We start from the raw sequence: 24858 nt of genomic DNA on the forward strand, positions 1-24858 counted from the left end.
AAAAGGCTTTCCACTCAGTTACTAATACAGTTGTAACCAATTATGTTGTAATTCAACATAGAAAGAGTATACAAAACAATTTTGTTGTTTGTATTCATATAATCTAAGAAATATTACATTTAAGCAATTACAACTATATTTATCATATATTATTCCATGATTAAAGTTGATAATAAACATTACTAAGGATTCTGTATGGTCTGGTACAGGAGGAGGTCCACAGTGGCGGGTGACACCATGAGTTACTGCGCTAGGTGACACTAACCCTAGTGACACCACGGTGTGTAACCCTCAACAGTTGCAGAAAGAAGGAGCTAGAACTTCAAGACTTTGTGCGTCCAGGTTGTTGCTGCGTCTAGTCCTATTATTATAATTCCTGTAGGGGATGCTGTAACTTTTCCAGCCAGTAAAGTGAAGAGAAAATGCCAAAAGCATCTGGCACAGATCAATTTATATTTTTGATTGTGGTTTCCACCAATTTCTCAGAAAAGATGAGGTCTCAAATTTTGGATTCTCTTTTCAGGCATCTTTTCCTGATACAGCAACTTTTTTAAGACCTGCTTTTCGTTCCTAAGAATTGGCAAATGTTTGAGGTAAAAAAAAAAAAAAAAAAGTGAGTAAAATGTCCTTCAAAGGGATTCACAGTGAGGCGCTGGTAAGTTCGTAGTAAAGAAACATGTTCAATTTTGTTTCACCTCCCATTTCCCACACTCTTCCTAGTAGCTATTATCATCCTGCGGAGCCCTAGTGGCGCAGTGGATAAAGCTTGGCTGCTAACCAAAATGTAGGCAGTTCGAATCCACCAGTTGATCCTTGGAAAGCCTACAGGAAAGTTCTACTCTGTCCTACAGGGTCGCTATGAGTTGGAATCGACTTGGAGGTAACGGATTTGGTTTTTTGGTTTTTTATTATCATCTTGTAGACACACGTTCAAAAGTACTGTTATAGATGAAAATAAAGACATGCAGCATCTGGCCCATCAGATTAGATTATAATTAAAGTCTTTTTGGCTGACAGGAAAAAAATGGATAATACATAACCGTAAGTGTATTTTTCATGCATTAGATACCTATACGTTGCATACCTGGCAGATAAAATGTTGCTGTGAATTCTCATATGCTTAAGATAAAAATAAATAAATCAGAGCTTATCATGTCAAGTCTCATTTTTATGCTATTTCCCACAGAAATATACTCTAGGTTTCCAGAAATTTTTTCAATGAATGTTCTGATAAAGATTTAACAAACATATTAATGAATGTTCTAAGTGTACCTGAGCTACCTGCTCCAGCTTCTTACATCACCTTTATAAAGAGGTCTGGCCATAGGAAACTGCAGAGATAACAACTGTGCGCCAGGAAAGCCCAAGTACAGAATTTTTTTCCCCAGAAACTGCAATGGGGCCCTCCTGTGGCTAATTTAATGCAGCAAAATTTCCCTGATCCAAGCAGAAAAGCATATCAAGAAGCAGCTTTACTGCAGCTATAGCCATGACAATGTGCTTTGAGTCTAAGAGCCCCGGGAATTACTAGGAATAAACAGCCCTATGACAAATATATATTTCCTTAAGAAAGAGGAAATAAAGCCCAAGGATGGATGGAGCCTAAGCTACTTCTTTACTCTGCAGACAGGATCTGAAGCTATTTTCATCCGTTTCACGGTAGAAGTTACCAAAGAAAAAGGCCTGGGATTTGGGAGCTCTCTGTGTCAGTAGTGGGAGAATAACAACCAGCTGCCACAGAGTCAGCTCCGACGTACGGTGACCCCCACGTTACAGAGCAGAACTGTACACCAGAGGGTTTTCAAGGGCTGGTTTTCAGAATTCGATCACCGTGCCTTTCTTCTGAGGTACCTCTGGGTGAACGCAAACCACCAACCCTTCAGTTAGCAGCTTAGTGTGTTATCTGTTCGTACCACCCAGGGATTCCAGTGGGAAGACGGATGTACCTAAACGAGGAATACCACTTATTTCCATGACTTAAATTTCCCAAATATTAAAAAATAAATAAATTATCCTTTTATCCAGAAATAATTTATCTGACCAGCCTCAATTTATCCAAGATACAGTTTAACACCAGGAGATGAGTTCAGAAAACCAATTCTGTCCTGCACTTGACTGACTTGGTGGCTGGTCCTTGTTAAGGGCAAGAAAAGGGCACTTCCGTCTTGCCTGGTGAGGAGCATCTGAGGATCTACTCAAGCATCTGCAGCATAAATGCAATGACCCGCTCCTCACCTAGTATTCCACCCTTCTCTCAATCGCAGCTCACTTTCTAATGATGTTTTCTAATCTCTTAGCTCAGTGCTTCTGTGGACCACACTCACAATGTCTGGATTCATTCCTGCCTGTGGAGAATCCTCTTACGACAAGCTCACTGCATGTGCAGTGGCCTCCCCCCACTTCCCTTATTTAATCTGTACGAAAGTGCATAAAAGGCACAATTTTGAAATCTCACCTTCTTCCTAGGGAAAGAGCCCCTAATAAGTCCACCTGGGGTGAACTGGGAAACCCTGGTGGCGTAGTGGTTAAGTGCTACGGCTGCGAACCAAAGGGTCAGCAGCTCAAATCCACCAGGCGCTCCTTGGAAACTCTGTGGGGCAGTTCTACCCTGTCCTATAGGGTCGCTATGAGTCGGAATCAACTTGATGGCACTGGGTTTGGTTTTTTTTGGGGGGGGGGGGCGGTGAACTGCTACTGATTCTAGGTAGGGTGGTATTAAAAACAGAAAGAAAACAAAACCCATTGCTGTTGAATGGATTCTGACTCATAGCAACCCTACAGGACAGAGTAGAACTGGCCCATAGGAATTCTAAGGCTGTAATCTTTATGGAAGCAGACTGCCACATCCGTCTCCTATGGAGCAGCTGGTGGGTTCAAACCACCAACCTTTCAGTTAGCAGCTGAGTGCTTTAACCACTGTGCCACCAGGGCTCCTTAGGGTGGTATACAGGGGCTAAATCATTTTGGAGGTCACTTAGATGTGTTTAGGAATTCATACAGACCAATTCACAACCAACAACATCAGACAACAACCCGAATCTGGCACAAAAGACAGCATCAGCCAGATACCAACCTAGATAATGAACTCTCAAGGATAAAACAAAACTAAAAAACTCACAACAGGGAACCAGAGACGTCAATCTGTAAATGACAACAACGTCAGAACAATAAAAGAGGGAATAAACAGTGTAGGTATAGAACTTTCATATGGATAGGAAGTCAAGGAGTTATCAAGTAATAAAAAACTGGTTTAAACTTAGGAAGATACAGGGAAATTTCAAAGTAACCACAAAGTTAACAAACATACTCATCAAAATAAAGAAGAAAAACCTAAAGTCTCAGTAAACATAAAATCTACAAAAATGAAAAACAGAAAAAAAAATGTAAACAAAAGGAATTCAGCACAGAAACAAAGAAAATGACAGCACCACAAAAAAAAAATCACTACAGAATGTCAGCAACAAACCCACACTTATCGATAATCACACTGAACATGAAAGGTTTAAATGCACCCACAAAGAGACAGAGTGACAGAACGGATAAAAGAACAGAATCCATCAGTATGCTGTCTGCAAGAAACACACCTTAGTAACATAGACATAAATTTATTAAAAATCAAAGGATGGAAAAAATATATCAAACAGCTACCAAAAAAAAGTAGGAGTGACAATACTAATCTCAGATAAAATAGGCTTTAAACAAAATCTGCCATGAAAGACAAAGAAGGGCATTATATAATGATTAAAGGGACAATCCATCATGAAGACATAACCATAATAAATATCTACACACCCAATGACAGGGCTCTAAAATATACAAAACAAACTTTAACAGCACTGAAAGAAAAGAGAAATTTATAGTTTCACCATAATAGTAGGAGACTTGAATACGCCACTCTTGGTAAAAGTCAGAACATCTAGAAAGGAACTCGACAAAGATACAGAAGATCTAAAGGCCACAATCAACAAACTTGACATCGTAGACATATACAGAACATTCCAGCCAACAGCAGCAAAGTACACATTCTTTTCCAACGCACGTGGAGTGTTCTTCAGAATTGGCCACATCTTAGGCCACAAAGCAACCCTCAACAAAATCCATAACATTGAGATAATATAAAGTATATTCTCTGATCACAACCCCATCAAAATATAAATTAACAACAGGAAGAGCAAGGAAAGAAAATCAAATACGTGGAAACTGAATACCACCCTGCTTAAAAACCACTGAGTAACGGAAGAAATCAAAGATGGAATAAAAATTCATAGAATCAAATGAGTATGAAAACACATCATGACAAAACCTTTGGGACACAGCAAAGGCAGTGCTCAGAGGCCAATTTATAGCAATAGATGCACACATCAAAAAAGGGGTAAAAACAAAACATTAGCTACACAACAAATAGAAAGAGAACAGCAAAGAAGTCCACACCCACCAGAAGAAAGGAAATAATAAAGAGCAGAGCAGAAATAAGTGAAATAGAGAGTAGAAAAACAGTAGAAAGAATGAACAAAAACAAAAGTTGATTCTTTGAAAGGATCAACCAAATTGACAAACCATTGGCCAAATTGACAAAAGAGACCAATTCACAGTGCCTCACATGTAAGACGCTCCCAATGAATATTTGTTAAATGACTAGCTGGGTTGGTAGATGGATGGATGAAAACGTGCTGATCGGTGTTAGACATCAATTTTATTCATTAATTTTTAATTAATCCATTAACTTACTAATGCTCATTCTGATACACGGTTTCTACAGCTAAAAATAAAAAAAAGAATAGGTTGGTGCTTCCATACCTGATAATCTTTTATGTGGATGCCTGTACTGGATAGGAGGCCCTGGGGTGGTACAAACAGTTAAGGTGCTCGGCTGCTAATAAAAAATGTGGAGGTTTGGGTACACCCAGAAGTGCCCCAGAAGAAAGTCCTGGCCACCTGCTTCTAAGAAATGACTCACTGAAAACCTTACGGCGTCTGGCTCTGCTCTGACACTCACAGGGTCATCGTGAATCAGAGACTACTGGATAGCAACTGGTTTTTACATTGGATGGGATAATGGTAGCTGCTATAACAAATGACTCACTGAAAACCTTACGGCGTCTGGCTCTGCTCTGACACTCACAGGGTCATCGTGAATCAGAGACTACTGGATAGCAACTGGTTTTTACATTGGATGGGATAATGGTAGCTGCTATAACAAATGACTCACTGAAAACCTTACGGCGTCTGGCTCTGCTCTGACACTCACAGGGTCATCGTGAGTCAGAGACTACATGACAGCAACTGGTTTTTACATTGGACGGGTAATGGTAGCTGCTATAACAAATGACTCACTGAAAACCTTACGGCGTCTGGCTCTGCTCTGACACTCACAGGGTCATCGTGTGTCAGAGACTACATGACAGCAACTGGTTTTTACATTGGACGGGATAATGGTAGCTGCTATAACCAATTAATGACATTTCAGTGGCTTAACATAATAGAAGTTTACTTCTTGCTTATGAAACAGTCCGATCAAGTCAGACAGCTTTCCTCCACACGGCCCAGCTTCCTTCTAGCTTGTGGCTCTGCCACCCTCTGGGGCCTCAGAGTCCCTTTCATTCAATGAGAAGACAGGGAACAGAAAATAAGGAGGCACACGTGCTTCTTAAGAAAACCTGCCTGAAGTGACCCCCATCTCCCCTACTCAGGTTCCACCAGCAACCGTTAGTCAAGTAGCCACACCACGATGCGAGGCAGGCTGGGGAATGTAGTCTCTGGCTGGACAACAGCCTCCTGGCCCAAAGTCACGCTGTGGAAATGAGAGCACAAACTTTGGCTAGCTATCTCTCCTGATCAACCTCAATGTTAAAGAAACTGGTCTTTACTCACCTGGAGCAAAAGAGAGAGAAGGAAACCAAAGACTCAAAGAAGAAACTAGTCTATAAGACAATACGTTTACACAAACCACAGCCTCATCTATCCTGAGACCACAACTAGACGGTGCCTGGCTAACACTACCTACATTCTGACCGGGGACACGATAGATAGTTCAGGACAGAATGGGAGAAAATTGTAGAATGAAACTCAAATTCATTGAAAAAAAAAGAAAAAAAACAGGGCCAGATTTACTGGACCGGTAAAGACTAGAGGAATCCCTGAGACTATGGCCCTGAGATACCCTTTAAACTTTGAACCGAAACCTCTCTTGGAGGTCACCTTTCAGCTAATAACCAATTGGCTCATAAAATAAACAGTATCACCTATGAATACTATGCTTCTTAAAAAAAAAAAAAAAAAAAATCATCTATATGAGACCAAATGGTCAACATTCACCCTGAAGCAAAGAAGAGAAGGTTGGGGAGAGGGAAGGAACAGGCAAGCTAGATTAATGGAAATGAGAATGCTTAGAACACTGACATAATCTGGAAAATATAATCAATGTTACTGAATAATACATATTGAAATTGTTAAATGGAAATCTAATCTGCTGTGTAAACTCTGACCACAAAAAATACATTAAAAAAGAAGAGAAAGAAATACAAAATAAAATAATTAGCAAATAACGAGACTGCCCAATGCTGGTGTGAAAAGAGGACTCTCATATACTGCTTCTAACTGATTAAAAAAAAACCAAAAAAACACCTTTTTGGTTTTAACAAAGCAATCTGACAACGTATATCACAATACTTCTTTTTTTTTTTTCATTTTGAATCAGCAATTCTGAGAATCCATATTAAGGTAATTTTCAAAAACATTTTTTTAAACTTATATATAAAGAAGGAATCCCTGGATGGCACAAATGGTTAAGTGCCCAACTACTAATTGAAAGGTTGGCAGTTTGATCCCACTCAGAGGTGCCACAGAAGACAGGCCTGGTGATCTGCTTCCAAATTGTCACAGCCTTGAAAACCCTATGGACAGCATTTCTACTCTGCAACACATGGGGTCACCATGAGTTTGGCAATTGATTTTTTTTATTTTATGCATAAAGATTTTTATCATAAAGTTATTACAGCAATGAAAAATTAGTAAATGTACAAAAAACAAACTTATTATTAAGAACAATTAATTACATTATTGAACATTTATCCAATGTTATATTACGTAATATCCAATGGTATTATTGTGTATATTGTGTTATGTAAGGTGCACCTGGCTCAAGCCATGGTATCTTTAATAACCTCACATGCATGCAAAAGCTGGACAATGAATAAGGAAGACCAAGGGAGAACTGTGGTGCTGGTGAAGAATACCGAATATACTATGGAACGCCAGAAGAACGGACAAATCTGTCTTGGAAGAAGTACAGCTAAAATGCTCCTTAGAAGCAAGGATGGCAAGACTTTGTCTTAGGTTCTTTGGACATGTTACCGGGAGGGACAAGTCCCTGGAAAAGGACATCATGCTTCGTAAAGCAGAGGGTCAGGGAAAAAGAGAAAGACTCTCAACAAGATGGATTGACACAGTGGTTGCCAACAACTGGCTCCAACATAGCAACAATTATGAGGATGGGCAAGACTGGGCAGTGTTCCCTTCTGTTATATGTAGGGTTAGACTCGCTGCCACCTAACAACATATAACGTACCCACTAAAATGTTTATGAAGCATTTCTAACAATGTTTATTTGTTATAAAGTTTTCTTTTTAAAGTAGATTACAAAATTTTGTGTGCATTATCTTGATTACGTAAAAAATATATAAAACTACATAGAAAACACTGAATATATCAAATATTAACTGAGGTAACTTTTAGGTAGCAGGGTTATGGTAATTTTCTTCTTTATATTTTTTCATACTGTTCAAACTTTCTAAAATGAATGCATATTATTATTTCATAATCAGAAAGAAATTTGGAGGATGGGGCAAATCAACTTGGACGAGACAGATATTACCTGGCAGAATTTGGTTGGATCTCTCTAGTAACTGCTCCCCAGGCTACCATATTCTAGTTCCTTGGCAGTTTTTCCTATTCTTTGTTTTTATTTATTTATTTTTAATTGTGCTTTAGGTGAAAATTTACAGCTCAAGTTAGCTTCTCAGTCAAAAATTTATAAACATAGTTTCGTGACATTGGTTGCAATCCCCACAACGTGATGGCACACTCCCCCCTTCCACCTCAGGTTCCCTGTGTCCACTCATCCAGTTCCCGTCCCTTCCTGCCTTCCTGTCCTGCTTTTGGACAGGAGCTGCCCATTTGGTTTTGTACATTTGATTGAAATAAGAAGCATGTTCCTGTGTGTGTCATTTATATATATATGTATATATATATATATATATACATATATATATGCCAGTCTAAACTTTGAAAAGTGGGCTTCAGGAATGGTTTCAGCTCTGGGTTAGCAGAGAGTCCCTATTCTTAACCTTGGCTGCTACTTTTGATGTTCCTGCTATTATCCGCAAGGAAACTCCTGGTATCAACTGAGGCTGCTCCCTGCAACAATGCCCTCTTTTGTTGGGTCATTTGTTATTTCCCGGTACTACTACTACGTGCTTAGAACTTCAGATCTGATCAATTGCAATGCCCAAGGAATAAAATTATTAGAGCAGTGCTTTTAAGGAGGCTGATTTGGAGCAATGTGTCTGGAAGATTGGACTTACATGATTCTTAAACCTCTTTTATGTAAACAACCTGACTAGTGCCTGTACAACATTTAGTCTTTAGTACTCTTCTTCAGTAGACTGTGAGCTCCTGGAACACAGCAACTGTATCATTTTGGTCTCTCTGCTTCAAACCTGGTAGTTCCACTTCGAAACCCTGCTAAGTATTTGCATTTCTAACAAGTTTCCAGCTGATACTAATGCCACTGGTTAGGGACCAATTTTGAGAACCAGTAGTAAGGCAATGGGTCTCAAATTTTGTTATACGTAAGAATCACTTGAGGATCTTATTAAAATGTAGATTCTGATTCAGTATATCTGGAGTAGAAATCTAAATTCTCAGCAGGAGTTCCGACCAGAACGAGCCATGTCCTCTGTGCCTAACAGAGTTCTGATACATAATTGACACTTAGTAAATGTTCTTGAATGAATAAATGACTGGATGGATGGAAGGATGGGTAACTAATAATGGTGATTGCTACCCACTATTGGATGTCAGCCAGTCAATATTTATTTAGCATCCATTATGTACCAGTTTGTTCCTGGAGCTAGAGATTTCAAGATATTGTAGTAGGAAAAAAGTAGATTGGTGAATCAGCTGTGCATTTCATCAGTGTAAATTAAGGAACAAACCTGTGGTGCCTTCAAAAGATGTGTCTGGATCATCTAGCTAGTGCTGGCTAAGGGCTACATAGTCCAAGGCTACTGGTCTGGATTAAACATAGTTGGGAAGACCAGTAGATCTAGCTTTAGTCGGGCGATTTCCCAGAATCAAGTGGTCACAGATGGAGTCAGAGTGTGGTGACTAATGCCACAGTCTCCTCTGCAGCCCATCAGTGTGGCAACCACCGAGACCAGCCGTGCCTGAGGCTTCTGCTGACTTTTAGTCTGGAAATTTACACTAAATTTTACCCTTCCCATCTCTCCATTTCCTCTTAATACAACCACCTGGATCTCCCCAATAGGTCCCTCACTATCAATAACCCCTAAAAGGAGATCTTTATTGGATAAACCAAGATTGAATGTCCTAGGGGCTCTGAGCCTTCTCAAAGCTGCTGTCATCTTCCGGGGGTTCCACCTCATTCCTAAATGCCATGATGAATGGTTTCCACCATTCAGAGCCTTATGAATGAAATTGTCTAAGGCTGCAGTTCCTTAACATGTTCCACTCGAGGTGGTTACCATGTCCTGAATGCTACTCCAATGGTGCTACACTCCAAGACTGGGAATCCTACACAACATCCTGTCTTGTCTTTAATTTTCAGCAGCTCTCATAACAAAGACAGAAATATATGTTTATCCAAGAAGCTGGATATGACATATGATCTTGAAAGCATGCAAAAGATTGGGAAATAAATACTGTTTTATGAAAACTGCTCTTTGACCAGGAGGATAAGGTTAGATGAATACAAGAATCAGTCACTCTTTTAAATACATAGGACTTCTGGATTCTATTTTCTATGTCTTTTGTAAATCCATGTTTCAGTAACAGTAACAGTCTACCACCACATAAATAGTAAATCTAAAAGAGATATATATTTCATAACTACCACTGCTGCCGTGTGTATTTTCTAAATCTGTATTGTGGCTAGGATCCATTTCTTTTTACCATTTTATTTAGTCTAAGAAGCTTGAGCTGCTTCATCTTAACATTTCACTTATTCTGCTTATCGCTATGTAGCTCTGGTAGCCTACGCTTGAATTCTCATTCTTTAGAATTCTACAGACTCATATTCTGTGTATCTTCTTTTACATAAATTTCTATAGAAACATTTTTTAAGTTTTTTTAATTGTAAATATATATATAACACATTTGTCAGTTCAGCATTTTTCACATGTACAATTTACTGGTATCAATTATATTAGTCACATTGTACAACCCTCACCAATAATTGTTGCCAGCTTTCCATCACCATAAACAGAAATTCACTGCTTCCTAAACAATGGCTCCCCTTTCCGCCTCCCTCCTGCCCCTGGTAACTACTAATAAAACTTTGGTCTCTGTTCCTTTGCCTATTCTGGATATTTCATATAAGTGAGGTCAAACAATATTTGTCCTTTCACGATGGATTTATTTCACTCAGCATGTTTTCAAGGTTCATCCCTATTGTAATGTGTACCAGGACCTCATTTCTCTTTATGGCTGAGTAATATTCCATAGTATGTATGTACCACGTTTTGTTTATCCATTCCTCTGGTGATGGGCATTTAGGTTGTTTCCGCCTTTTGGCTTGTGGTGGATAATATTCAAACATTGGTGGACATGTGTCTGTTTACATCTCTGGTCTGCAGTCTCTTAAGTATACACCTAGGAGTATAACTGCTGGGTCATATGGTAGTTTATGTTTAGCTTTTTGAAGAATCATCATATTGTTTTCCACAGCAGCTTTACCATTTTACATTCCCACCAGCAATGGATAAAGGTTCTAATCTCTCCACAACCTCACCAACATTTGTTTTCTGTTTTTTTTTTAATTTTAGCCATCCTAGTGGATGTGCGATGGTATCTCACTACGGTTTTGATATGTTCCTCCCTAATGGGGAGCCCTGGTGGCGCAGTGGTTAAGAGCTACGGCTACTAACCAAAAGCTTAGCAGTTTGAATCCACCAGCCGTTTCTTGGAAACCTTATGAGGCAGTTCTGTTCTGTCCTGTAGGGTCACTGTGAGTCAGAACCAACTCAGTGGCACCTAACAACAGCAACAATGGCTAATGAGGAGCCCTAGTAGCACAGTGGTTAAGTGCTCTGCTGCTAACAGAAAGGTTGGCAGTTCGAATTTACCAGCCACTCCTCAGGAGAAAGACGTGGCAGTCTGCTTCTACAAAGATTTCAGCTTCAGAAACTCTATGGGGCAGTTTTACTCACTATGAGTTGGGATTAGCGTGACAGCAACGGGTTTTAGAATGACTAATGATGTTGAACATCTTTTCACGTGCTTGTTTTCCATGTATATCTTCTTTGGTGAAATGTCTATTCAAGTCCTTTGCCCACGTTTTGATTCAGTTGTTTGTCTTTTTGTTTGTTAAGTTGTAGGAGTTCTTTTCTTATTCTGGATATTAAATCTATATATGACTCCCCCAAATCTTCTTCAGGTTTGTCGGTTGCCTTTTCACTTTGCTGTTAAAATTTTTTGATGAACAAAAGTTTTTAATTTTGATGAAGTCCGATATATTTCTTTTCTCTTTTGTTGCAAAAACATATATTTTGAAATATGATATTATAATTCTTTAAAGGAAACGCAGAAGCACTGGCAATCACTAGTCAAATCTCCTGTTTTCACACTAAGAATTTTTCTGTAAAAGTTTACCATCAACATTTTTATTACCACAAAAAAAATGACTTTAAAGTATGTACATGATAAGCTGTGTTAACCCAGACTTTGCAAAAAAAAAAAAAAAAAGGAAGAAAGAACCACCACACAAATATAATTAACTCTCCCAGCAAAGTCAACAATGTTACACAGTTCTAGGAACATAAAAAAAATACTTTGGATTGCCTCATTGACAAACTTCTATAAAAAAAAAAAAAATCTCAAAGATGCAAGTTTCAAAGGAGGATCTTATTTATGACCAACTCCCTAAAGCAAAACAAAGTGTTAGAGGGAGGATAAAAAATTTGTAATTTCCAACCACCTCCTCTGAATTTTGAGAATTTTCCAGTAATCATGGGAAATGACTAACCTGCACTAGTGGCCAAAAAGATGTTATTCTCCCCAAAGTGGTAACAAAGAAGTCCCCAAACAACTTAGAGGGCAGCAGAAAATAATTGCTGTATAATCTCATTTCTTTTCTTACTATTTGGAAAACACGAGACCCAAAGTTTGTCTACCCTCCTAATTAAAGGGCAAAACAGAGGATGCAGTCAAAAAGATGCATCTTTTAGATACAGATTTTCTAAGTTAATTAAAATAGGATATGAAGGGCAAGTGGCTCTCAGCTACAGACCTTATGTAGTGCAATTACATAGCTCTGTATACACCACTGATCACTGTAGAGACGGCATTACGTTGTGTAGAGAATACCCTGCAGCCTGATTATGTAGGTTTGAATCCTACCTCCAACACTTACTTGCTGTTTGACCTTGGACAGCTCAACCTCTCTCTGTTTCAACTGCTTCATCTGTAAAATGGAGATAAAGATAGTAATTACCTCATAGGGTTGTTAGGAGAATCCAAAAAGTTTACATATAAAGCACTAAGAACAGTACTTGTTGCATTGTTGCTGTTGTTAGATACGTCGAGTCGGTTCCAACACATAGCAACCTGACAGGACAGAGTACAACTGCCTCATCACCTGCTAACCAAAAGGTTAGCGGTTCAAATCCCCCAGGTGCTTGCTGCATAGTAAATATTATATTATCATATACCAATATTAATATGCCAAATTTCACTGAATCCTATCAAAAACTGCTATACTTGTGCCTAATGGAAAATGTTTAACAATAACTACTTTGTTTCAAAATGGTGTACAATGATACCCTGAAGAATCATACCAAATTTGGTAAAATCTATCAGCTCCTTCAAAATCATTGTGAAATAAATATACAACAGAAAGAAATATACTAAATTCTAAATGTTTGAACTAAAATAGAAATTCCACTCAATTTCTATCAAAGGTGGTTACAAAATTATCTGGACAATTATTCAGAGCAAAGTGTTTAGGTGTGACCTTGACAGCGGATAGTAAATGAGTTTCAATTGCCAACCCGGTGCTATTCAACTAAAAAAATAAAACCCAAAACCCACTGCTGTCAAGTCAATGAGATTTGAAATTCTATGAGATTCCAACTCATGGCAACCTAAATGACAGAGTAGAACTGCCCCACAGGGTTTCTAAGGCTGTAATCTTTACAAAAGCCAACTGCCACATCCTTCTCCCGCGGAGCGGTTGGTGGGTTCAAACCGCTGACCTTTTCAGTTAGAAGCCAATCGCTTTACCACTGTGCCACAAAGGGGTTAACATAGAATACCAAAAACTTCCGTTTTCTTCCACTCCTTATGAAACCTCACTAAAACAATAATAAAGTGGATAAAGAACAGCAGAGGTCAGATACTCACAAGAAGAAAGGGAACAGAGAAAAGACAAGGGCAAAATGCCTAGAAAAGTTTTTGTTGTTAGTTGTCATTGAGTCAGCCCCAGACTCATGGCAACCCTATGCACAACAGAACAAATGCTGTTTGGTTCTGCACCATTCCCATGATAGGCTGTGTGGACTGAATCGTTATGCTCCATAGGATTTTCATTGCCTGAATTTTAGACGCAGATCACCAGGCCTTTCTTCCTGGACTGTCTTAGTCTGGAAGCTCCACTGAAGCCTGTACGGCATCACAGAACACTTAAGTTTCCACTGACAGATGGGTAGTGGCTACATATCAAGTGCCAGGAATTGAACCTGGGCCTTCTGCACAGAAAGCAAGAGTTCTACCAGTGAACCACCAATGCCTCCCACAAAAGTTTGGAAACTGGTAGACAGACTAGTGAACACTTGTTCAGCAGACTAGAGAAAACTGAAATCCAGGTGTTTCACAAGGGGAGGCCGGCAAACAAGCTAATTGACCTTCCAGAACTTCATCAAGGCTCAGAAATTAGAAGCACCGTATCTTCCAGGTGGGGTGAGCGCAAAAGACACTGTTAAAAGCTCCAGAAAACCACTTCCGGCCAACATGGTGCCACAGACAGAAGCCCCACACTGTCTCTCTACATCAAAGACCCGAAAAACTAAGTACAACACAGACAAACGTCATTCCTAGAACCTGAAGTGTCAAACGAAGAGCTAAAGAACTCAGCCGAGCACCAAGTGGAATAAGAAACTGACAGAGGACAGAGAGACACCTGTGGAGGGTGCCATCTCTAAGGCAGCACAGATCCGCCATTTTGGACGGGAAAGCAGCTTTGGGGAACTCCCAGCAGGAGACAGAGCACCAGGTAACCAGTGATACACGCTTTCCCACCCCATTCTCTCCCCGCTGCTCTACCTCTGAGCTTCCTGGCTGGCTGCAGTGACTCAGGCGGCCGGGAAGTTCAGCATCCCTGCCACTCGGATTCACCCCACGCATGTTGGAAATCCGCAGGTAGGGAGTATGGGAAAGCAGCTTCACCAAGTCCCCAGCAGGAGACAGAGCACCCTGTAACGGGCGATACACGCTTTCCTAACCCCCTCTCCTTCCTCCCCACTCCGGCCTGCTCAGCTTCCCGCCAGCTGCAGTCTCTTGGCCCAGAGGCAACTGCTTTGACCTCAGGCTGCTTGGATTCGCCCTGCCCACACTGGCCGGGCTCCTGAGCTGGTGTTGGTTCTTTCTGTCTCTTCTGGTTTCTTCTGTGCCTCCTACCACCTCCCCCTCCTTTCTCTGTAATACCTGGCTCCGTGTGTTATCTTTGCTTCTTCTTGAAAGGCTGTGAAGCCACGCTCACTGGGGAACCACACCCCCAGCCCGTGACACCCCACTGGTGGGATCCCTGGGGCTTTTTTTTGCCGTGTTTTGCTTTGTTCTGTTTGTTTTCTTTTTCTTTTCCCAGCTTCGGAGCCCCTTCGAGCCAGACTGCACTGCCCGCTAGGAGCCACTCCCCCAATCTGCAAAGCGGTGTAGGTGGGATCCCTGGGGGCATTTCTTTCTTTTTTTTTTTTTTTTCTTTTCTCTCTTTCCTTTTCTGTCTGTCTTCACTTCTCAGTTCTCGTCTCTCTACACTTACCTTCTTTTCCTGTCTCCTGAATACCTGGTGCTGTGTGACATCTATACCCTCTCTAGCCAGGCTATACCATGTAGCCTGGGAGCCACTTCCCCGCTCTTAGCACCCCCACCGGTGGGACTCTGGGACTCCTGGGGGCTTTTCTTTTTTTTTTTTTCTTTTCCAAATTTTTATCTAGTTTTCTTTTTTCTTTCTTTTTTTTTTCTTTCTGCTTTTCTCCATTTCTCGGATTCTTTTCTCTCCACTCCAACGGTAAGCTCCCTTAGCACTCTTTTTTCCTTCATTTATTTGTTTTTAGCTCCTGTTTCTCTCTCCTCTCTACCCTCTTTCCCATACCCCTATTAGCGCCACACATCACAACCTCCCCCCTCTTTCCTGCCTACCTGCCCTGTGCACTGAACATCACTCCCCCACCCCCCTGAACAGCACAGGCATGGCCTACTGGAACCTGCCCAGCAATGATTCCTGGCCTGCCCTGTTGGCCCTAGTACGTGCCACAAACAACCCATCCCAGTCCTTCCTCTTCAGCTGGACCTGCCCTGCTGCACCATAGCTGAATGACTGCCCCTGCCCATTGGACAAGGAGGTGAAAAGTACTGTGACTACAGACGAGCAAACAACAAAGAACGCACAGCCCACCTGCTCAGACATAACCAAATAAAACAAAAAAGCAGGACGAAACAAATCTGCAGTCAAGAAATGAAGAAAATAACTACTGAATGTCCCAAAGACAGCAGACAATATCAAAACATAAAAAAAAAAAAAAAAAAAAGACAGGATGGTTTTAGTAGGGGTCCAAAATAAAACACCAGATGACTCTCCAGTAGAAGAAAAGGCACTAGAAATACCTGATGAGGAATTCAAATCTCTATATCCAGAGCAATCCAAGATTTGAAGCAAAAAGCAGACAAAAATGAGGAAAAAATAGACAAATTTATGGAAAAGGCAGACAAATTTATGGAAAATACAGACAAAAAAATGGAACAATTCAGGAAAGTAATACAGGAACAAAATGCCAAAATAAACTCACAACTAGAAATCATATGAAAACAATTATAAATCCAAAAGATAAGATTTCAGAAATGGACGGTGTCACAGAAGGGCTGAGGAGCAGGTTTGAAACGATGGAAGACAGAATCAGCAAAATTGAAGATAAACACTTGGCTACAACTCTGAGGAAAAATCAGAAAAAATAACAAAGAAAAACGAAGAAACCCTGAGAATTATGTGGGATACAATCAAAAGCAAAAATTTGCAAGTGACTGGAGTTCTAGAATAGGGAGAAAAAATGGAAGACACAGAGAGGATCACTGAAGAATTGCTGACAGAAAACTTCCCTAATATCATGCATGATGAAAAGCTGACCATCCAAGAAGCTCAACAAACCCCATATAAGATAGACCCCAAAAGAAAAACATCAAGGCATATCATAATCACACTCGCTAAAACCAAAGACAAAGAAAAAATCCTGCAAGTAGCTTGACAAAAACAAAAAGTCACATACAGAAGAGAAACAGTAAGACTAAAAAAAAAAAAAAAAAATTTTTTTTTTTTCTCTGATTATTCAGCAGAAACCATACAGGCAAGAAGGCAATGGGATGACAAATATAAAACCTTGAAAGAAAAAAAATTCCAACCAAGAATAATATATTCTGCAAAACTTTCATTCTAATATGATGGTGAAATTAGGACATTTCCAGATAAACAGAAATTAAAGGAATATGTAAAAACCAAACCAAAACTACAAGAATTATTAAAGGGAGTCCTTCAGTCTGAGAACAAACAACATCAGACCACAGCCCAAATCTAGGAGGCAAGATTGTACCAGCCAAATACCAACCTAGGAAATGAACTCTCAAGGACTATCCAAAACCAAAACAATTGCAACAGGGAACCAGAGAGGTTAATCTATAAATGACAACAACGTCAGAACAGTAAAAGAAGGAATAAGCGGTATAGGCATAGAACTTTCTAAATGAGAGGAAGGCAAGGTGATACCAAATACTAGTAGACTAGTTCAAACCTAGGAAGATAAGGGTAAATTTCAAGGTAACCACAAAGAAAGTTAACAAACCTACTCATCAAAATAAAGAAGAAAAACATAAAGTCTCAATAAAACCAAAAGAAAAAATCTACAAACAGAAGGAACTCAGCACAGGAGAGTAAGAGGAACAAAGAAAATGTTAACACCACAAAAAAAGCACTACAAAATGACAGCAAACTCATACCTATCAATAATTATACTGAATGTAAATGGTCTAAATGCACCGATAAAGAGACACAAAGTGACAGAATGTATTAAAAAACAGGATCCATCAATATGCTGTTTACAAGAGACACACCTTAGAAACAAAGACGTAAATTTACTACAAATCAAAGGATGGAAAAAAATATATCGAGCAAATAACTACCAAAAAAGAGCAGGAGTGGCAATACTAATCTCAGATAAAATAGACTTTAAAACAAAATCCACCGTAAAAGACAAAGAAGGGCACTATGTAATGATTAAAGGGACGATCCATCATGAAGACTGAACCATAATAAACATCTACGCACCCAGTGACAAGGCTCCAAAATACATAAAACAAACTCTAACAGTACTGAAAACAGAAATTGACAGTTCTACGATAATAGTAGGAGACTTCAACACACCACTCTCAGTAAAGGACAGAACATCTAGAAAGAAACTCAAAAAGATAAAGAAGAGCTAAAGAGCACTATCAGCCAACTTGACCTCACAGACAAATATAGAACACTCTACCCAACAGCTGCAAAGTACACATTCTTTTCTAACACACATGGAACATTCTCCAGAATAGACCATATCTTAGGACACAGAGCAACCCTCAACAAAATCCAAAACACCGAGATAATACAAAATATCTTCTCTGACCACAAAGCCATCAAAGTAGAAATTAAGAACAGGAAATAAAAGGAAAAAAAAAATCAACTACATGGAAACTGAATAACACCCTGCTTAAAAACCACTGGATAATAGAAGAAACCAAAGATGAAATCAAAAAGTTCCTAGAATCAAATGAGAATGAAACCACACCATACAAAAACCTTTGGGACACAGCAAAGGCAGTCCTCAGAGGTCAATTTATAGCAATAGATGCACACATCAAAAAAGTAGAAAGGGGCGAAATCAAAATATTAGTTACGCAACTTGAACAAATAGAAAGAGAACAGCAAAAGAAGCCCACAGCAACCGGAAAAAAGGAAATAATAAAGATCAGAGCAGAAATAAATGAAATAGAGAATAGAAAAACAATAGAAAGGATGAATAAGATAAAAGTTGGTTCTTTGAAAGGATAAACAAAATCGACAATCCACTGGCCAAACTGACAAAAGAAAAACAGGAGAGGATGCAGATAAGCCAAATAAGAAATGAAATGGGGGACATTACAACAGACCCAACTGAAATAAAAAGGATCATAACAGTATTATGAAACACTATACTCCAAAAAATTTGAAAATCTGAGGAAATGGACAAATTTCTAGAGAGACACTACCTACCCAAACTAACACAAAATAACATTGAAAATTTGAACAGACCCACATCAAAAGGAGATTTAAAAGGTAAAAAAAAAAAAACTCCCAGCCAAAAAAATCCCTGGCCCAGATGGCTTCACTGGAGAGTTCTACCAAACATTCAGAGAAGAGCTTACACCAGTACTGCTCAATCTATTTCAGAACACAGAAAAGGAAGTGATACTTCTGAATTCATTGTATGAAGCCAGCATAACCGTAATAGCAAAACTAGGCAAAAAAAAAAAAAAAAAGGCAAAGACACCAAAAATAAATAAATAAAATTACAGACCAATCTCTCTCATGAACGTAGATGCAAAAATTCTCAACAAAATTCTAGCCAATAGAATTCAGCATCATATCAAAAAAAATATACACCATGACCAAGTAGGATTCATACCAGGTATGCAAGGATGGTTCAACATTAGAAAATCAATCAACATAATCCACCACATAAATAAAAGGAAATAAAAGAATCACATGATCTTCTCAATCGATGCAGAAAAGACATTCGACAAAGTCCAACACCCATTCCTGATAAAAACTCTCAATAAAATAGGCATAGAAGGGAAATTTCTCAACATAATAAAGGGCATCTATGCAAAGCCATAGATGCCTTTGGCTTTGCATAGATGCCCTTTATTAAAGCCAACGGCCAACATTGTTCTCAATGGAAAAATGCTGAAAACATTCCCCTTGAGAACAGGGACAAGACAAGGATGCCCTTTATCACTACTCCTATTTAACATTGTGTTGGAAGTCCTAGCTACAGCAATAAGGCAAGAAACAGAAATAAAGGGCATCCAAACTGGTAATGAAGAAGTTAAACTCTCCCTATTTGCGGATAATATGATACTAAGAGAATCCAAAAGACTCTACCAGAAAACCACTGGAACTAACAGAAAGGTTAAGCAGAGTAGCAGGATACAAGATCAACATATAAAAATCAGTTGGATTCCTATATGCTAATAAAGAGAACAATGAAAAGGAAATCAGGAAAACAATACCATTTATGATAGCCCCTAAAAAAATAAAATACTTGGGAATAAATCTAACCAGGGATGTAAAAGACCTACACAAAGAAAACTACAAAATACTACTGCAAGAAACAAAGACATCCACATAAATGGAAAAGCATACCATGCTTATGGATAGGTAGACCCAACATTGTGAAAATGACAATTCTACCCAAAGCAATTTACAAATACAATGCAATACTGATCCAAATACCAACAACATTCTTTAAAAAGATGGAAAAACTTATCATTAACTTTATATGGAAAAGGAAGAGGCCCCAGATAAGTAAAGCACTACTAAAGAAGAAGAATAAAGTACGACGACTCGCACTACCTGACCTCAGAACCTACTATACAGCTATGGTAGTCAAAACAGCCTGGTACTGGTACAATGACAGACACATTGACCAATGGAACCGAACTGAGAACCCAGATGTAAATCCATCCACCTATGGTCACCTGATCTCTGACAAGGGCCCCAAATCCATCAAATGGGGAAAAGACAGTCTTTTTAACAAATGGTGCTGGCAAAAGTGGATGTCCATGTGCAAAAAAATGAAACAGGACCCATACCTCACACCGTATACAAAAACTAACTCAAAATGGCTCAAAGACCTAAATATAAAGCCAAAAACTAAGACGTTCATAGAAGAAAAAATAGGATCAACACTAGAGGCCCTAATGCACAGTATTAAGAGGATACAAATCACAACCAACAACACACAAGCTCCAGAGAATAAGCTAGATAACTGGGATCTTCTAAAAATTAAACACTTACGGTCATCAAAAGGCTTCACTAAAAGAGTAAAAAGAGAACATACAGACTAGGGGAAAAAATTTGGCTATTACGAATTAGACAAAGGTCTGATATCTAAAATCTACAAGAAAACCCAACATCTCTACAACAAAAAGACAAATAATTTGATTAAAAAACAGGCAAAGGAAATGAACAGAGACTTCACTAAAGAAGACATTCGAGCGGCCAGACACATGAGGAAATGCTCATGATCTCTAGCCATCAGAGAAATGCAAATCAAAACCACAATGAGATAACATCTCACCCTGGCATTACTGGCATGAATCAATAAAACAGAAAATAACAAATGTTGGAGAGGCTATAGGGAGATTGCAACTCTCATGCACTGCTGGTGGGAATGCAAAATGATACAGCCATTTTAGAAAATGATATGGGATTTTCTTAGAAAGCTAGAAATAGAAATACCGTATGATCCAGCAATCCCAGTCCTAGGAATATATCCTAGAAAAATAAGAGTCGTCACATGAATAGATATATGTACACCCCTGTTCACTGCAGCATTGTTCACAATAGCAAAAAGATGGAAACAACCTAGATGCCCATCAACAGCTGAATGGATAAACAAACTGTGGTACATACACCCAATGGAGCATTACACAACACTAAAGAACAACGATGAATCTGTGAAGCATCACATAACATGGATGCATCTGGAGGACATTATGCTGAGTGAAATAAGTCAATCACAAAAGGACAAATATTGTATGAGACCACTACTGTACAAACTCATAAAAAGGTTTACGTACAAAAAGAAATAATCTTTGATGGTTATGAGGGTGGGGAGGGGTGGGGATGGAAAAACACTTAATAGACAAGCGGTAACTTTGGTGAAGGGTAAGATAGTAAACAATACTGGGGAAGCCAGCATAGACTGTACAAGGTAGGGCAGTGGTAGCTCCACAGACACAAACTCCCTGAGGGACCAAATTGCTGGCCTAAGGGCTGTGGGGACCATGGTCTCAGGGAATATCTAGCTCAACTGGCATAGCAGAGTTTATAAAGAAATGTTCTACTTTGATAAGTGGTATCTGGGGTCTTAAATGCCTGTGAGCGGCCATCTAGGACACTCTACTGATCTCACCCCTTTGGGAGCAAGGAAGAATGAAGAAAACTAAAGACACAAGGGAAAGATTAGTCCAAAGGACTAATGGACCACATCTACCATGGCCTCCACCAGACTGAGTCCAGTACAACTAGATGGTGCCTGGTTACCACCACTGACTGCTCTGACAGGGATCACAATAGAGAGTCCCAGACAGAGCTGGAGAAAAATGTAGAGCAAAATTCTAACTCAGAAAGAAAGACCAGATTTGCTGGCCTGACAGAGAATAGTGAAACCCTGAGAGTATGGACCTCAGACACCCCTTCAGCTCAGTAATGAGGCCACTCCTGAGGTTCTGCCAAAGACTGAACAGGCCCAAGGAACAAAACAAGACTAAAGGGGCACACCAACCCTGGGGCAGGGACTGGAAAGTAGGAGGGAACAGGAAAGCTAGTAATAGGGGATCCAGGGTTGAGAAGGGACGGTGTTGACGTGTCATGGGGTTGTTAACCAATGTCACAGAACAATGTGTGTACTAACTGATGAGAAACTAGCTTGTTCTGTAAACATTCATCTAAAGTTCAGTAAAAATAAATAAACAAAGCTCCAGAAGACTAAGATTCCCAGATTCTCTCCCCTACCCAGCATGATCGGGAGAATATTCCCTCATCTCCCATCCCCAACCCAGAAGCTGCAGAATTATTCTTTCAGGAGATATTGAACCAAGAGGATTTTGGATTCAAGGACATTAGGCACAGCTGAAGGCAAAGATGCTGTAAGGGAATAAGTAAATGTGTATATGCTGAAAATATTAGACTCCCAACCTCTTTCTCCCATTGGACTCCAAGGAAGCTGCAAGTAGACCAACAGTTGGGTCCCTGCCCTATCACCATAAAGAAAAGTCCAGCAGATAACAAGCCCTGCCCATGTACCCAGAGCACCAATTTTTTAAGAGTATCACTTTTATATATAAATTGACAGCCAAGGATCACCACACAGTTAGGAATGCCTTTAGAAGAAATGACAGAAACCAAATATAAGCAAAAGTAAACAATGAAAGACTCAAAATAATTAAAGTCAATGCAGAGTTATAAAGAAAGCATTTTTAAAACTGTATAATATATATTGTCAGAGCTAAGAGAAGACATGGCCATGAAAAAACAAAAACATGATGCTATAAAAAGAACAGAAAGTAGAGTGCTTAGAAATTAAAGTATAATAAAAGAAAATAATTTGATAGAAGAATTGTCTAATAAAGTTGAGAAAATCACCCAGAAAGTAGAACAAAAAAACAAAGGGATGGAAATTAGAACAGTAAAAAAACATGTCAAGAAGATCTAACATAAGAATAACAGGCATTTCAGAAAAAGATGAGATACGATATGGAGGATGGGGGGAGGGGGAATTATCAACTAAGTAATACCAGAAAAATTCCCAGAACTGAAGAACATAAAAAAGAAGAGAGGAAATTATCAAATAGATAAAACCATAAAATTTCCTAGAACTAAAGAACATTTGTTTCAAAACTGAAAACAGGCAACCAAGTGCCAGCTCAATAAAAATGAGCTAAAACCAAGGCATATCATTGTGTCTCAGAACACCAAGAATCAAGAGCAGATCCTAAAACTTCTTGACAAAAACAAAACACAAACAAGAATAGGTTACATACAAAAAAAAAAAAAACTACACACCTATAAATAAACAAGAATCAGAATGGCATGGGGTTTCTCAATGGAAACACTGGAAGCTAAAAGCCTGTGGAAACAAGAGTTCCAATATTCCAAGTGAAAATAACTTTTGACATAGAAGAATAAAGAGAGTTATAGACACATGCCAACCAAAAACCAAACCCAGTCCCGTCGAGTCGATTGGGACTCACAGCAACGCTATAGAACAGAGTAGAATTCCCCCATAGAGTTTCCAAGGAGCACCTGGTGGGTTCAAACTGCCCACCCTTTGGTTAGCAGCCTTTGCACTTAACCACTACACCACCAGGGTTTCCTAGACACATGAAAGATCTTAAAAAAAAAAAAAAGTAAAAACCAAACAAACAAAAAACATCGGGGGATGTTTTCCGTAAAATGAGGGTGTATAATCAAGGAGGAAAAAAAAAAGTAGAGATTCAGAAAACAGAGTAGGCATAGAGAATCTCAGGAATGAGGCAAAGGACATTTCCAGAATGGCGGTGAAGGAGACCCTGAAGACAACATTTAAGAAAAGTGCCTTTCAAACTTCAGTGTGTGTAAGAATCACTGGGGGATCTTGTTAAAATGCAGGTTTCGATTCCATAAGCTGGGGTAGAGCCTGAGATTTTGCATTTTTAACAAACTCCCTCAAGACGTTGATGCTGCTGGTGCAGGAACTTCCCTTCGCTTACAGGGGTGTAGAGAGCAAACGGTCTAGAATGTAACAAGGAGACAGAGCACACAGAAGGAGTGAGAGACAAACTGGTTTACTTCTGAGAGAGAACTGAGGATGAATTAGTGCTAGGCAATAACAGTACTGGGAGGAAAGGGAAAGATTTATCCTTCCAATAAGAAAAAAACAAAACCTCAGAAAAGGAGGGTGAGGGTGGTTGCATAACTCGAAGAATATAATCAATGTCGCTACACTGTACATGTAGAACCTGTTCAAAAAGAGAATGTTGACAGATTATGATACATTTAACTCTCAGATGGGAGCCTAACTTGCTATGTAAACTTTTACCAAAAACTTAATATTTTTTTAAAAAGCAGGCTGGAGTGAGGGCAGCGCCATATACCTGTGGGGCCGTCAGAAAACACCTGAGGAGTAAGGCCGGACCACCTGAAACCCATAGCCATGGAGTGGAGTCGGAGTGACAGCTACTGTACAGGACAGAGTAGAGGTGCCGCATAGGGTTTCCAAGGCTGTCAACCTTTACAGAAGCAGACGGCCACATCCTTCTCACAGGAGCCCCTGGAGGGTTCCATCTGCTGTCCTGTAGGTTAACGGCTCAGCGCTTAACCACTGCGCCACTAGGGCTCCTTTGGGCCATGTTAAGGGACCCAAATTCCGGTAAAAACTCTCCGGAGCATCATTGCGAGGTCCTCACAGCAACCTTGGTACCCTGGGCAGGGGCGTCTACCGCGCTTGTGGACGGCACACCTACCTCCCGACGCCCCCGTGAGTGGGCGGAGCCTCAGCAGGCTGCAGGTTCAGGGCT

The sequence above is a fragment of the Loxodonta africana genome, chromosome 21, assembly GCF_030014295.1.
Source record: "Loxodonta africana isolate mLoxAfr1 chromosome 21, mLoxAfr1.hap2, whole genome shotgun sequence".
In the NCBI taxonomy this organism is placed as follows: domain Eukaryota; kingdom Metazoa; phylum Chordata; class Mammalia; order Proboscidea; family Elephantidae; genus Loxodonta; species Loxodonta africana.